Source organism: Myotis brandtii, unplaced genomic scaffold, assembly GCF_000412655.1.
Source record: "Myotis brandtii unplaced genomic scaffold, ASM41265v1 scaffold869, whole genome shotgun sequence".
In the NCBI taxonomy this organism is placed as follows: domain Eukaryota; kingdom Metazoa; phylum Chordata; class Mammalia; order Chiroptera; family Vespertilionidae; genus Myotis; species Myotis brandtii.
In genome coordinates, this window is record NW_005371541.1 from 57,611 (window position 1) to 72,691 (window position 15,081).

Sequence of the window (15,081 nt, forward strand, 5' to 3'; positions counted from 1 at the left end):
TCCGGTGTCTTACAGGTAATAAATACTTCTATGTCATTATAATTTCCCTGCCTTTTCTTCCTTTTATTTCAGTTCAGAGGGTTCATATATTACCTATCCCAATGACTTCAGGGAATGATTTTAAAGCTCTTAAAACACAGATTATGTTATAAGCATATAGTTATGTGTCTTGCTTATCTCAAGGTAGATCCTTTGATACCCCAAAAATATAATTCTACAGTGACTTTCAAAAAAATATTTTCATTGATTTCAGAGAGGAAGGGAGAGGAAAAAAGATAGGAACATCAATCATTGATTGGCTGCCTCCTGCATGCCTCACACTGGGATCCAGCCCGCAACCCAGGCCCCACCGGGAATTGAACCTTGACCCCGTGACCTCTAGATCAATACTCAACTACAATGACTCTTGTAATAGGTATGTGTTGATATCTTTGTTCTTTCTTTCTTTCTTTCTTTCTTTCTTTCTTTCTTTCTTTCTTTCTTTCTTTCTTTCTTTCTTTCTTCTTTCTCTTCTTCTTCTTCTTTTTTTTTTTGGTCAATTCAATGGCAAGCTCTTCATTATTATCTTTATCTCTATCTCTTCAAAAAGTGAGGGCCTATCCCTAACCGGTTTGGCTCAGTGGATAGAGCATCAGCCTTCAGACTGAAGGGTCCCAAGTTCGATTCTGGTCAAGGGCATGTACCTTGTTTGCGGGCACATTCCCAGTTGGGGTGTGTGCAGGAGGCAGCTGATTGATATTTCTCTCTCATCGATGTTTCTAACTCTCTATCGCCCTTCCTCTCTGTAAAAAAAAAAATCAATAAAATATATTTTAAAAAATTTTAAAAAGAAGTGAGGGCCTAGACTACCATTTAAAGTCTGTTATTTGCAGGGCTGGAATTGGGCATGTGGGTAGGAGTGTGATCTGCCCTCAGGAAACAAATTATGTATTGAAGGGAGTTATGAAAGATAGCATTCAGAGCTAAGTCTGGACTAATACAGACTGAGAGTCATACTGAAGCTGGGAGTAGCAAAAATGGAATAAAAGATAAAACTTAGAGAACTCTAGATGGAGCACCAGGATCCTGCCCAAAGGATGGATGGCAAAGCTTGGACAGAAGCCTTGAAACATTAGTACGCAACACTGATTCCTTTTTATAGGTGTTTGAGCTCGTCCAAGGCTGAGGAGTGGGAGAGTGATCCAGGACATTTGTACATTTTCTCCTCACCTAAATTTTGTTATAATGAATAAACACATCCTTTTATGTCTCTGTTCTTCTATTGATCTAAGTAGTGTTCTTGTGATGATGACAGGAGATAGGAGATTGCTAGCAAGTTTGAGGATCGATGAAGATCCCCATGCTGCTTTAATGAAATTAGAAAGAGGGAAAATTAGGAGCTAAGGACAGAAAGGAGAGCAGGAGGCCAGATTCTGGAGGCTATTGTGTTTCTCATAATAAAGTCTTTGGGTTTTCATTTAGTACGTTGGGGATCAACTCGAGGGTATTCAGTGGAGGAATATTATAATGTAGTTGATATTTTTGAAGGATTTCTCTAGCTTCTGTGATGAGAAGAGATTAGAGGAGTGCAAGAATAAAAGCAAGGGGATCACTTTGGAGTCTATTGCAATTTTCCAGGCAAGAGATGATGGTGGCTTGAACTACACTGGGAAGAAGGGATGGTGAAGAGTCTTATCAGTAGGACTGGCTGGTGGGTTAGATCTAGGGTGTGACAGAAGAGTGTTAAAGATGACAGTAGGGATTTGGAACTGAGGAACTAGTAGAATTGAATTGCTACTGACTTTGATTGGGAAGCTTCAGAAGAAACAGGTTTTGGAAAAAGGATAAATCTACAGCTCTCTAAGCAATGGCATAGTTACAACTGCTGATCATCCAAATGTGGTGGTTTTCCAGAATGCTGCACAGGAAGAATGTAGAGACCGCACTCTCCCATTCTAGGGAATATTTTGCCTATCACTTTATACACAAGATTAAGACAATTAAACTGTATATATTATAGAGAAAGATGCTATTAGGGTGTTGGGTGAACCAAGCCATTCTTTGACATCAGAATTTCCCAGAGGGAAAGATGTAACTCTAACAGTAGGTCCTCTGATCTCCCTGGAATCACACCCTCACTGACTTTCTTAGGGTTCTTTTCGTAATTGCAGTGGCTCTTGCACCAGACGTGGAGGTATGAAAAATGTAACTATCATGTACTTCAATAACCCGGTTTGAGGCCTTTCATGAAGAATCAATAGCCTATTTTATCATAAAGGATTCTGCCTGCCAGCAGAAGTCATTCTAGCTAATTAAATAACAGGAATTTATTACATGTATTTATAAAAAGCATTAGGAAAAGCAACCACAAAGCAAGGAAATTTTAAGGAAATTGTGGGAAGCTGCCACCAGCCCTAGGGTTAGGGGATGAAGAGAGGACCTGGGGTCACCACTGGAAGCAGGAATCATGTGGGCCTGATGGGGGTGGGGGACCTGAAACCACAGAGCTAGGACCAGAGAGCAGATGCAACCTCCGAGGAGACTGTCTGAGCAAAGACAGAGGGGAGAAATGCACTGGCTCTGTCTCCCTCCTGCCCTTCTGTCTCCTGTGCTTCCCACTGGAGACCCCAATTTGGCAGGATATTGCCACCCATGTAACTCAGAGTAGGGGGGCAGGCATGAGGAATTGATCTGCAGGCAAACAAGCAAATGATTTGTAAACCACCTCACAGAGGTTGAAAGGAGAATGAAGTCGGTAAATTCAAAGGAAAGGAAGGAATTAACATGGGGCTTCAGGAACTATCAGCATGGAATAAAGTCTTAGAGAAAAGTGACTATTTTTACTGAGAACTTTGTTAGTTTTCAAAGCTTTATACTCTCACTGTGTTGATTTACCTTGTGGTGGTAGATTCTTTAAACAAAGAGGCAGTAAGAAAAGGAGCCCTGTGAAGACTACATTCTTTTTCACACTGTTGGGAGAGAAATAAAATCCCACATGATTGAAACAGTAAAGAAAATTTTTAAGAGAACACCAAGTAGGCAACAATATGGAATTATTCATTATGACAAAATAAAAATAAAATAGAGGAGGACCTGTAGTTCTTTAATGACATTCATTCTTAAGTTCCTTCCCTTTCTGATATCCTGGACCATGGTTTGGAGTTCTCACTGAAATCACTGTTTCTTCCTCTATCATCATCCTTACAATAAAAGCCTAATATGCAAATTGTCCCCTTGACCGGGAGTTCGACTGCTCGCTATGACATGCGCTGACCACCAGGGGGCGGTGAGGACCATGGTGGTTGTCGCTGACGCAGTGCTGGCAGTGGGTGGCAGTGGAGGCGCTGCCAGCCCTGATGGGCCCTGATGAGAACGGGACTACGGTGCAATAGTGGAGCAGGTGAGCAGGTGGCACCAGGCCAAGGTGGGTGTGAGCGGGGCCTGATCGCCCTGCAGATGGCAACTAGCGATGGCAGCAAGGGGGTGGGGCTGCTGCCTGGCTCCCAGGCACTGAGAGAGCCGGGTGGGGGCCCAAATCAGGTGGAGGGGGGCGTGCGGGAGCCCAGGTGCTGCCCAGGGCCCAGAGGTCAGCTGGGACCTGCCCTTCCACGCCAGACACTCACACTTCAATTGCTGGCCAGGCTTAGGTACTGCACTGTGCATGAATTTCATGCACTGGGCCTCTAGTTTGTTATATAAGACTAGAGGCTCGGTGCACGAAAATTTGTGCACTTGGGGGGATCCCTCAGCCCAACCTGCACCCTCTAACAGTCCGGGACCCCTCAGGTAGGGTCCCTAGGCCTGGCCTGAGATCAGGGCCTATCGGGGCTTTCCTCTGCCAGGACAGCCCGTCTGTAAGCACTCAGTGAGCATGTGCTTCGGAAGGGCGCCCGCGCCTCGTGCCCACAGCAGCTCCAGCAGGGCCGGCGAGGGTGCGCCCCGGCTGCCACTCTGGGCAGGACTGAGCTGGACCACCATTGGTGGGTACAGCAGGACCCTGCACTGTGCCCTTCTCCAGCCTTGCATCAGGGGCAGGGGCAGGGGCAGGGGCAGGGCTGGGGGCAGGCAGATTGCAGTTTCACTCTGAGTCCATCCTCAGCCTAATTTTGGTTGCAACTCATGGCTTTTCCTGGCTGCTCGGAGGTCCTTGGGTGGGTGCCCTGGCAGAGAGGCCGGAGAAGTGCCCACAGCTGCCTGGTTGGGCGTCTCTCTGGCCCAGAGCCTCTGTCCTGCCTCCTGCAAGCCTGGCCCCAGGCAGAACAGTCCCCCTCAGGACTACTTTGGTCTCAGCACTTGGTCCTGGGTTTCACCAGCCTGGGTTTCTGATCACCCTGGTGTGGCTGATCTGAGTTTCACAAAATACCCCAGCCGATGCTGGCTGTGCTGAGCCTCATTGAAAAGTGTTGCATGCAGCAAGGAAGAGCCCTCTGGGACCCTCCTCCTCCACCTTCTCCTCATCTCCTCCTCCTCTTCCTCCTCCCAGCCATGGTCACTTCTCCAGCTGCTCCAGCAGTGGGTTGCTTTCTGAGTCGGGGGTCTTAACGCTGTTGGTCCTGATGATGCAGGCGGTGCTATGCCAGTTGAGCATCAGGATGAGCTGCTGCAGCTCCTGCTCAGCTCCTCCATCTGGGTTTTCAGCTCCACATTCATGAGCTCTAACCACTCAGATTTCTGCTGCAGAAACTCCTTCCACTCCTCCTTGTTCTGGCATCGGGCTGCCGCCACTTTGTTCTTTTCCTGGAGCCTTTTCCTCTGCTCCTCATCCTCGTCTAGCTCACTTCTCACAGGTTGAGGCCTCGTGCCCAGTTTCACCTCCAGGAAGTGCAAAGGGGTGATCATGGCCCCAGTGTTGTGGATGTCAGCGTATTTCAGCTCCTCTGCAGTCAGGGCCGAGTTGGGGAGTCCGGTCAGGGAGCTGAGCCCTGGCAGAGAGCCTGCAGTCATGGAAGGGTCCGGGATCTGCCCAGGCAGCATAGCAGGGGGAGTGGCAGTCCAGCCCTGCAGAAGCCGAAGGGAGAGGCTGTGACCCTGGGGCCTGGGCCAGGCTGCAGATGCTGGGCCCGCTCAGGAGCCACCATGGTGCCAGCCCCACCCTGCAGCATCCACTGCCACCAGCATCTCCCATCACAGCTGCCCAGCGTCCCTCCCACAGGTTGTAGCCTGGGTGTCCCTTTTTGAGGCAATCAATCATGGGGCTCTGCCTGCCTGCCTCATCACCCCTAACCACTCGCCTGCCTACCTGATCACCTCCAACCGCTTGCCTGACTACCTGATTGCTCCCAACCGCTCGCCTGTCTACCTGATCCCCCCAATTGCTCGCCTGCCTACCTGATCCCCCCAATCACTCACAGGCCTGCCTGATCGTCCCCAACTGCTAACCTGCCTGCCTGATTACCCCCAACCGCTCTTCTGCCTGCCTGATCACCCCCAACCACTTGCCTGCGTGCCTGATTGCCCTTAACTGCTTGCTTGGGGGTGGAGCCAGCCTGGTGAGGGGCCGTGGTGGTTCTGGTCTCTGGTCGTTCTGATCACTGGGCTTTTATTATATAGGATAGGCAAAATTATTTGTTTATCTTCCATGTTAAAGTCATCGCTTTTGAATCTATAATGAACACCTACTCTAGACAATGTTGGTCACTGGGCTTTTATTATATAGGATAAGCAAATTATTTGTTTATCTTCCATGTTAAAGTCATCACTTTTGAATCTATAATGAACACCTACTCTAGACAATGTAAGTAATATTATTTCCTCTGCAGGCATCATAACCTAGGAATATTGTTGGATATAATGAAGAGAGAGTCTGTCATTCAGAGATTGACAAGTCCTATTTTGAAAATCATTTGTTGTGAATATGACTGTTGGATCTTTATTATTATTATTATTATTGGAGCAGACTTTCAAGAGACACTAAAGTCAAAAATTTGGTAATTTAAAATTCAACTCCATGACTGTAATTTTTGTAGACAAGCCAAATTTGATTTTGCCGTCTGCCCAGTTTGAAGTTTATATTGCAAGTAATTTGATTCTTTCTTTAGAGATATATTATGTAGAATACATGAGGCTTTATCAGGTTAAGCAAAGTAAAAATATCCATAGAAGTTATTGTGAGAAATCCTTTACATTTTAAGAGGCAGGTAGAAACTGTTGTTAATTTTAAAACATGTTTGTAGGATGGGTGTAGTCTTTCTTCAAGTATAAATTTATAGAAAATTTTTTTCTAACTCTTGACTTTGTTTACCATACTAATTTGACTATTTTATATTTTCTGACATTTCTTTGATTTCTCATGTTAGATTTTTGAAAATTCATCAGTTATTTTCAGATATTCAAATTTATATATAAAAATGTTTGTCTTATAATATCAATAGACTGATTGTTCTAATAATTAAATAATTAACAAATTGCTCAGTTTTAATAGTCTGTCAATGTAGTAAGTGCTTTATACTTTTCATATTTTGCCTTGTACATTTGTACATATTAGCCCTATGGAGTGTTTCAAGAACGTTGCTCTTTTAGAGGTGAGAACAGTGCACCTTAGAGGGGATGTGTGACAACTGTAACTGTGATAGTGTGGCCCTGATAGGTCAGTGGATGTGGAGCTCTGTCTCCTTAAAGATGTCTTATGTAGCCCTACCTGGTTTGGATCAGTAGATAGAGCATCGGACTGAAGGGTACCAGTTCGATTGCAGTCAAGGGCACATGCCCCAGTTGTGGGCTCAATCCCCAGTAGGAGGTGTGCAGGAGGCAGCAATCAATGATTCTTTCTCATCATTGATGTTTCTATCGCTCCCTCACCCTTCCTCTCTGAAATCAATAAAAAAATTTTATAAAGCTGTCCTATGTATGAAGCACAGGAGAGTGAGTGCCATAGTGGGGGTTAGGGGAATGGTTGTTTTATTCCATTTACTGCCCAGTACTTGGCACATTGTTTGACCCTAGGGAGAAAAACATAAAACATAACAATAGAGAAATTTCCCTGGCTCATAGGGTTCCTTGATATCTTTCAGTTGTAGATAAAATAACAGTTTTAATGCAGAAAAAAGAACACACTGATAATACCTCTGTCCTATCAATTCTGAAGGGCACAATGGTTGTCATTCATGAAGATGAGATCCAGAAATTTATAAAATACCTGAATACATAAGTAGACAGAAAAGAAGCCTAAAAGCTTTGAATAGTGATGCAATATTAAAAGCCAAAATTATCCTTAGAGCTCTTCATTGCAAGGACTAGTGAATACTTAGAAATCTTCCTCTAGTTAAGGTGAAATCTAGTCTCCACAGAGACAAAAACGATGTCCCTTCTGTTTTGATTTTTATAAAAGAACTAGAGGCCTGATGCATGAAATTCGTTCACGAGTAGGGTCCCTGAGCCTGGCCGGTGATCAGGGCCAATAGGGGTCTTCTGGCTGTGGGATGGGGCCTTCCTTCATTCTGTGCCACCCCCTGGTGGTCAGCGCACATCATAGCAAGCGATCGAACTCCCAGTCTCCCAGTCGAACTCCTGAGGGGACACTTTGCATATTAGCCATATATATATTTCTCTTACTCTTTCTCTCATCCCTCAATCCTCAGATTCCTATACATTATCATTCACAGCAGAATCGTGCCTCCTGATTGGTATAATCTATGAACATGCATTGACATCTAATTCTGGGCCAGGCACTGTGCATGGGAATAACCAAGAACAGTGCCCATTCCCTGCCCTTGGAAATTCAGATGGATCTTCAATGGAATTCAATAGCTTTGTTGTTATTGCAATAATTATTCTCTTATCTATCACCTCATTAATTTTTTATCAGTGTCTTTGAGGATATTTCTGGCATTTGCTGAGGTGAAATATGCTTAATGTCTCTCAGAAATGAAGTGGGACCTAATGCATATGGTCTGACTCTCCTTCCAAGGTGGTGTCATTGTTATGGTTGCTAAGTGGGATCTACAAAAAGCAATCCCTTCCTCTTAGAAAGCTTTTTCCTCCCCTTGCCTTCAAGGCTTCCACAGTCTCTACCCTTAGCAAAATAAGGCTTCCCCTCCCTCCTTTTCCCTTAGGACAATCAATGAGCATGGTGCCTATGAGGGGTGTGAGCCTTAGTCTACTGTAGGGGTTGGAAAAGTAAAAAACTCTGCACGAACACCTTTGCAGCAGCTGGGGTTCTCAATATAATTTATTTTTACCAACATGATGCACCCACCTGAGATTTGGAAAGTGGAGTGAGGCAGAGGCCATCTTTCCATGGCTGCTGTTTTCTGTCATCAAGCGTGGCCGTGGTACTATGCTGCACACAGCAGCATTCTGATGTAGACCCACTAGGATTGGAGAATGATGAGAGGCTGAATGCGCATGACAAGGTCCAGTGTTGGGTGCTGGCAACCCCCCATCTCTGGATTATAGCCATGGTGTATTGCTAGAATGAAAAGTTCCAGCAGATTTCTGCTTTTCATTGATTCTAACAAAAAGTCTGGTGGGTAGATACTACTATCTTTCAGTTTTATAAGTAGAGAAACTGAAGTCCAGAGAGGTTAAGCGAAATGTTCAGTTCAGCTAGTAAATGAAATAGCCTAGGCAAGTTTTAATTGCCTGGTTTGATTGTCTGGTTTCCAAGGCTGCCCTTTTAATCTTGCTATGCTGACTTTTTATATATATGAGAACTAAACACAAACTAATATTTCAATAAATTATATGTCCATAGAAGCTTTTTAGAAAGGAGGAATCATGGAAAGCGCTATTCAATAAATACTAAGTATATAAACAACACCTACAGTTTACAGGCAAGGAATTTGAGGCCCAGATAACTCATAGCTATGTCAAAGCCTTTATAGATAAAGTATTGGACTGTCAGTAGGTGTTCTTATTCTGGGAATCCTGTTCTTTGGAAGCTAAAACTGATATGAGAATCTGATGAAAACTTTGGGCCCCTGAATAGAAAAAAATCTATAAACACCCTTACACATGCGCTCAATCTTTTCTATAAAATTTACTTTATTGTTATCATTGACTTCTCAGAATTAACCTAAATCTCATTTGGTGATTTGGATTCCTTTTGGTAAATTTCTTTTTCCAGTATATAGTCTTGGTGAGGGTGGGGAATTGTTTTGATGATCTGGCATTCTAGTGCAATGAAAGCAATTGATTGGAAATTTATTTCACAGTGAAGAATAGAAATAATATCTATTAAGAGTTATAATTTCATTCTTTTTTCCTTTAAAAAAAACTATGCCCACTTCTGTAAAATCGTTGAAAGAGACCTAAATTGCACTAATATCAGTTTTTTTAGTTTGGTTTTAATGAGATGTAAAGAGTGTAGAGAGAGCTTCTTGAAGCAGAAATATGCAGGTATCTTGGATGACTATTTGATTTTGACTTTTATTTTCATAGGAATAACTGCTGAAAATTCTGACTTACAAAGGAATAAGAGGCAAACTGGGCATTCATTTTCATTACACTCTTTGTTATGTAAGGGCAGTTTGTCTTATGCAAAATGAGGTAGTTCTAAGATTCTTCTTTCTGTTGTTAAATACACGATTTCCTTTGTCCTCAAATCAATGCAGGTAATTTTTCTAGAAATTTCATAATTGATGCTATGTATGCTTGCAAGAACAAAATTATGAATCTTTTTTCCATCTCAACAGAAGTAATTTCTGGCAGACTTTGTAGTGTTTCTGAGTGTCTGCAGACTTTTGACAAATGACTAGATTTTTATCATTTTCAACTTCAGTCTGCTGAAACGCTTCTTCCAACATTGGAAGATTTTCATAAATTTCTGATTCCAATCTCTTCTTGCAATGTGGCCAATTGGCCAATGGAATCCATGGTTGTCCAGTAGCAGCCTCCATAAAGGGGCCTGCAGAGCTCCAATGAAATGATTTACCTCACCCATGGGGGTCCAGATAGCTGCCAGCTCAACCAAGAAGTAAGTGAACGCTACCCCCTTCCGATTGTTCTGGGATATGTTTTACTTTTCTCACAAAAACATGCAACTTCTGCCCCATTTTTAATCAAGTCCTTCCAGATTCATTGCTCTTTGTAAACCTGTGAATATCTGTGCAGAAAACATCTTTGTATTCAGCCTACTCCTGACCAAAACCACACAGATAGGCTGGGGTTCAAAACCTTGCCCCCATGAAAGAGCCTGTCTGTGATTTCAGAACAAAGCAGCAAAGAAACTCCATTGCATGTATAGCTTCCTTCTTCATTAAAGCAGGAAAAGAAAGTAATGTTATGTGTGACAAGTGACACACCTGTAGAGAGCACCAAGGATTTGTGTGCTGAGCTTGCAAATAAACTCTACTGTTTTGAGGCTATCAGTTGTATCCAGAGTTTCCAAAACTGGCTTCAAAGAGGCATTTTTCATAGACATGTTAGCAAAAATAAATTTAGATATTGGAACCATTGAGAGAGAGTGGTAGTTCCATCCAGTTCATGTTGAAGGAGAATAGGTGCATTACTATCTGAAACATATTAGAAAGGACACCAACAAGTTTGGAGAAGATAATATTATTCATAGAGTGAGTACTTCAGTTCTTGAATTTGGCCATTTGTAGGTCACATGATATTTTGGGCTGAATTGTGTGCCTCAAAATTTGTATTCTAAGTCCTAGCCCCTATAACTCAGTAAGTGACTATCTTTGGAGAGTGAGTCCTTAAAGAGATTAAATGAGGTCACTAGGGTGAGTTCTAATTCAATATGACTGGTATCCTTGTAAAAATAACTTAGGAAACAGACATGTACAGGGAGAGGGTCATGTGGAGGCACAGGAAGAATATGACAATCTACAAGCCATGGAGAGAGGCTTCAGAAAGAAACCAACCCTGCTGACTGGGTTGGACTTGGAGCCATCTTTGTGAGAAAATGCATTTCTCTTAAATACCAGCCTCCTTCTCATAAAAAAGGGGGGCTGTGCTTCTTGCTGTTTTGACATGGTGGTTATTGAATGTCTCTAATTGTGTTGACTTCAAGAATTATCCTAGGACACAAACAAACACTGTGGCTTTGTGTCCCGTCTTGCTTAAGAAGAAAGCAAAGCCAAAAGATACCTAAGCTTTATTCCATTGACGGTTTCCGAGTTAAGGTAACCCCAGTGTAAATGCTGAAAAGTTTCTCTACTTATAGTGGCAAGATGTGTTTTCACTAATTCTTATCAGTGGTAAGTTATTTTAGGCCTCATGGCATAACAAATATTTTAATGAATTCTTATATGGCTGGGCTTGATCAGCCGAGAGAAGGAACAAAAGGGAGAAGATGTGTGTGCTTTCTTAATATTCTGTCTTGGAAGGGACCATATCATTTCTGCTCACATTCCATGGGTGAGAACTAGTCACCTGGTCACACCTACATGCAGGAAGGCTGGGATATGTCTCACTGCACAGCCCCCTTCCAATTACAGCTGTGCTGTAGCATGTATATTCTGTAGTGTAGTCCATGTTATAGCATGGGAGGAGGTGAGCAGATTTTTGTGGAGAGTGGCTGTCTCTGCCAAAATAGCTAACACCTATTTAATACTCAATGTGTGCTTTTATACCATAAGCCCTTTCTATCATATGCCCTTTCAACTTTACAGCAACTCATTAAGAAAGTTCTGTTAGTATCCCTAGAATACAGGTCACAATTGAGAATGAGAAATTAAATAAGTTCATTACACTCACACAGATAGGAAATGAGAAAGCAGGATTAACCCAGCGCAGTAACCATTTAGTAGACCACCTATTCATATCTGTAAAGAAAGCAATACGATTGTAAAATAGTGAAAGAAGTATAAGACTTCATGATTATTTGAAAAAGACTGAAGGTTGTATTTCTTCTGGAAAACAACTCGACAAATGTTGTTCCTCCTTTCTGTCCAACCAAAGTGTTTCTAATTTTTCAAGACTTGAGTAAACCCCATGTCTCAGTTTGTCCTGGTTGCTGGAACAAAGATAGCATAAACTGGATGGCTTATAAACAATACACATTTATTTCTACCTGTTTTAGAGGCAGTGAAGTCCAAGATCAGGGTGCCAGCAGACGTTCTGTCTGGTGAAGGCACACTTCCTGGTTCATAGTCAGCTAGTCTGGGTCCTCACGAGGTGGAAGGGTGGACAAGAGTTCTCTGGCGTCTCTTTTACAAGGGCACTAATCCCATTCCTGACAGCTCTGTCCTCATGACCTAATCATCTCTCAAAGGCCCCACCTCCAAATATCATCACATTGGGGACTAGGTTTCACCACTTGAATGTTGGGGGGATACGTGCATATAGCATGCATCTCTTCCAAATATAGCTTTCTTACCTGTCTAGCCTACAGGAGTATCTTGCTCCATTTAACTCCCATAGCACTCTGTGCCATGCATCTACTTCACTTACAGGTTTATTTATTAATTCACTTAATGATTTATTCATCATCCATTAGCCATCTTGTAAGCATCTATTGTGTTCCAATTACAGTGTTAGGTACTGATGATATATTGAATAGAACATGAATTGTGCTTTCATACTTTCATAGTTCAAATGATTATGTGTTTGGGGACTAGACATTGAATAGCTTATATTGTTGTGGAATTCTCTTGTGTGTGCTGTGTCTCACCAATGAATTTTTTGATTACAGTTACTATCACTTCTTTTCCAGTATGCCTAGGATGATAGAAGACATATTATAGTAGTTTAAAAAATGCCTGTTTTCTCAAACATGCAAATTTTATTCTTTTAAGTAAATCTACATTATTTCCTTAACTCACATGTATCTTGGAATAATATTTCAGTATTGGTTTGAAAATAATACCAGTGAATAATATGCTTCATCAGAACATAAGGAATGTTGAATTTCATAGCATGGTCAACATTTCTTGTACTGTACATATAACTGCTTCCAGGGCTGGTCAATTTCTGTCTGTTGGAGTTTGAGTGGAATTTTATAACAGGAACTGGGCTATTGATACTGAGAGAGAATGTCACATTTGCTAACCCTTGACTGTGCCCAAAATAGCACATATATTGCACCTAACAATTAATGGTAACTTTTTATGTGAAGACTAATATAAAGTACTTCACATTTATAATACCCATACATACAACACCACACCACACCACACATACAGACATAGGCATGCACAACTATAGGTGAGGACAGCTGTTTAATTATACATTTGAATCTAAAGCCTCAAAATGCATTCTGCCCAGAGTGAAGGACCATTTAACAAGTAGTCTATCATGCAGCAGTGAGGAGAAAGCTAGTTATGATGTAGTTGCACAATCAATTCAAGAAGTGAGAAAAAACTAACAACAAACTAGATTGTGTTCAATGCATTTTAGTTTATCTGATTTTTCTCCTTACTGGAAATGATGAAGTTATGTAAAACGAAAACTTCAGTTTTAGTTCTCTGAGTTTTGAGATTTTTCTTTGAAAAATAAGATAACTGCATTTGAGTTTGAGTAATTACTTTTATAATGAATGTCTCTGTTGGTAAAGTGAAAATAAATTTTGATTCATTGATTTGTATAATCTTGAAGAAGCACTCTTTTATCTTTACATACCTTAATTATTAAGACAAATGAATATTTTGTTCAAATTAGTTGAATGATTCATTAATCTTTACCTTAATTTTCTTATTGGTGATTTTTCTTGTAAATACTCTTAGTAGGATAAAGTCATCTTTTAGAATTATTGTAGTTACTTTTCTGGATTATAAAAGTCTTCCATAGCAATACAAACTCTATGGATTTTCACAATATTTATGCATGCATTTTTTGATTCTCCATTCCCTGCCCCCCAAAGTATGGTAAACATTTATTTGTGGAAAAGAAAATCAAGTATTTTCTCCAACAAAATTCCTCCTGCCATTAAGAGATCTCAGGGAAATCTTCTACATCTGAACTGAGGCCCTGTGTTGCCACCATGAGGAGCAGAAGTGAAGAGATTATGGCTGTTGTTTATTTTTAAGCAGGATGTGGTAGGCAGCCTCCAAGATGGCTCCCAATGATTCCTCTCCTTATAATCACATGTAATCCCAAACTTAACCAGCCTCTAACAAATGGAATATGGTCAATAGATAGAATGTCACTCCTGAGATTAGTTTCCAAAAGGTTGTCATTGAATTTAGAATTTTTAACATTTTTTCCATTCAATATCCCATAGAACAAATAATTTCCATTAACTGAAGGCCATAAACTTTCAGATTAACAGGGCCCACTTCATGCCAAAAAGAATGAAGAAAAAGACCCACACCAAGTCCTATCATGAAAAAATATGCAGAACGTTATCGTCAAAGAGATAATTCTAAAAGTCCTGACAGGAAAAGAATAACAGGTCACATCTGATCAAGAATTATAATTGCATCAAGCTTCTTAATTGCAACACTGGCAGATAGAAGACAGTAGAGAAATGTTTCACAGTCTTGGGGAGATGAATTCTCACTGGAATCACATTCTCAACAAAACTATAAATCAAGTCTGAGGGTGAAATAACACTTGAGACACACAAGATGTCAATGGATTCATTGCCTATGGGCTCTCTTTCGGTGCATAGAGGCAAGTAATAGACAATAAAGCCTGAGATCCAGGAACAGAGGGTTCCTGAGAATAGAGAGGCAATGAAGAGGAGGAGGCTCCTTTTGCCTGCTATGCAGATGACCAGGGTGGACCCAATCCACACTGGAGCATGGGACTTAGGCTGCAGGAGAAATGTCCCTAAGGAAAAAGGTAGATAAAGTATTGAGGCGTTTGACATTCTTGAAAGTGTCTGGCAGAAGTTGAGGGTGAAGCAATGATCAGCTCAGAGGACACTGAAAAAACAAACCCTTGTCTCCCTTAGAAGGAGGAAATTAAGATACTGTCTATCACTGCAAAATCAAGAAACAGAAAAAAGCAGCTATTATAGCCCTAACCGGTTTGGCTCAGTGGATAGAGCATCAGCCTGTGGACTAAAGCGTCCCAGGTTCAATTCCAGTCAAGGGCATGTACCTTGGTTGTGGGCACATCCCCAGTAGGGAGTATGCAGGAGGCAGCTGATCAATGTTTCTCTCTCACTGATGTTTCTAACTCTCTATTCCTCTCCCTTCCTCTCTGTAAAAAAATCAATAAAATATATTAAAAAGTTTTAATTTTAAAAAAGCAGCTATTTTAGCTCTA

At 41.6% G+C, this 15,081-nt stretch overlaps 1 pseudogene; it reads right to left on the reverse strand.

Moving 5' to 3' along the window:
- Positions 1 to 4,468: 4,468 nt before the first annotated feature.
- On the reverse strand, positions 4,469 to 4,980 carry LOC102255171 (annotated as a pseudogene).
- Between the last annotated feature and the right edge of the window lie 10,101 nt (positions 4,981 to 15,081).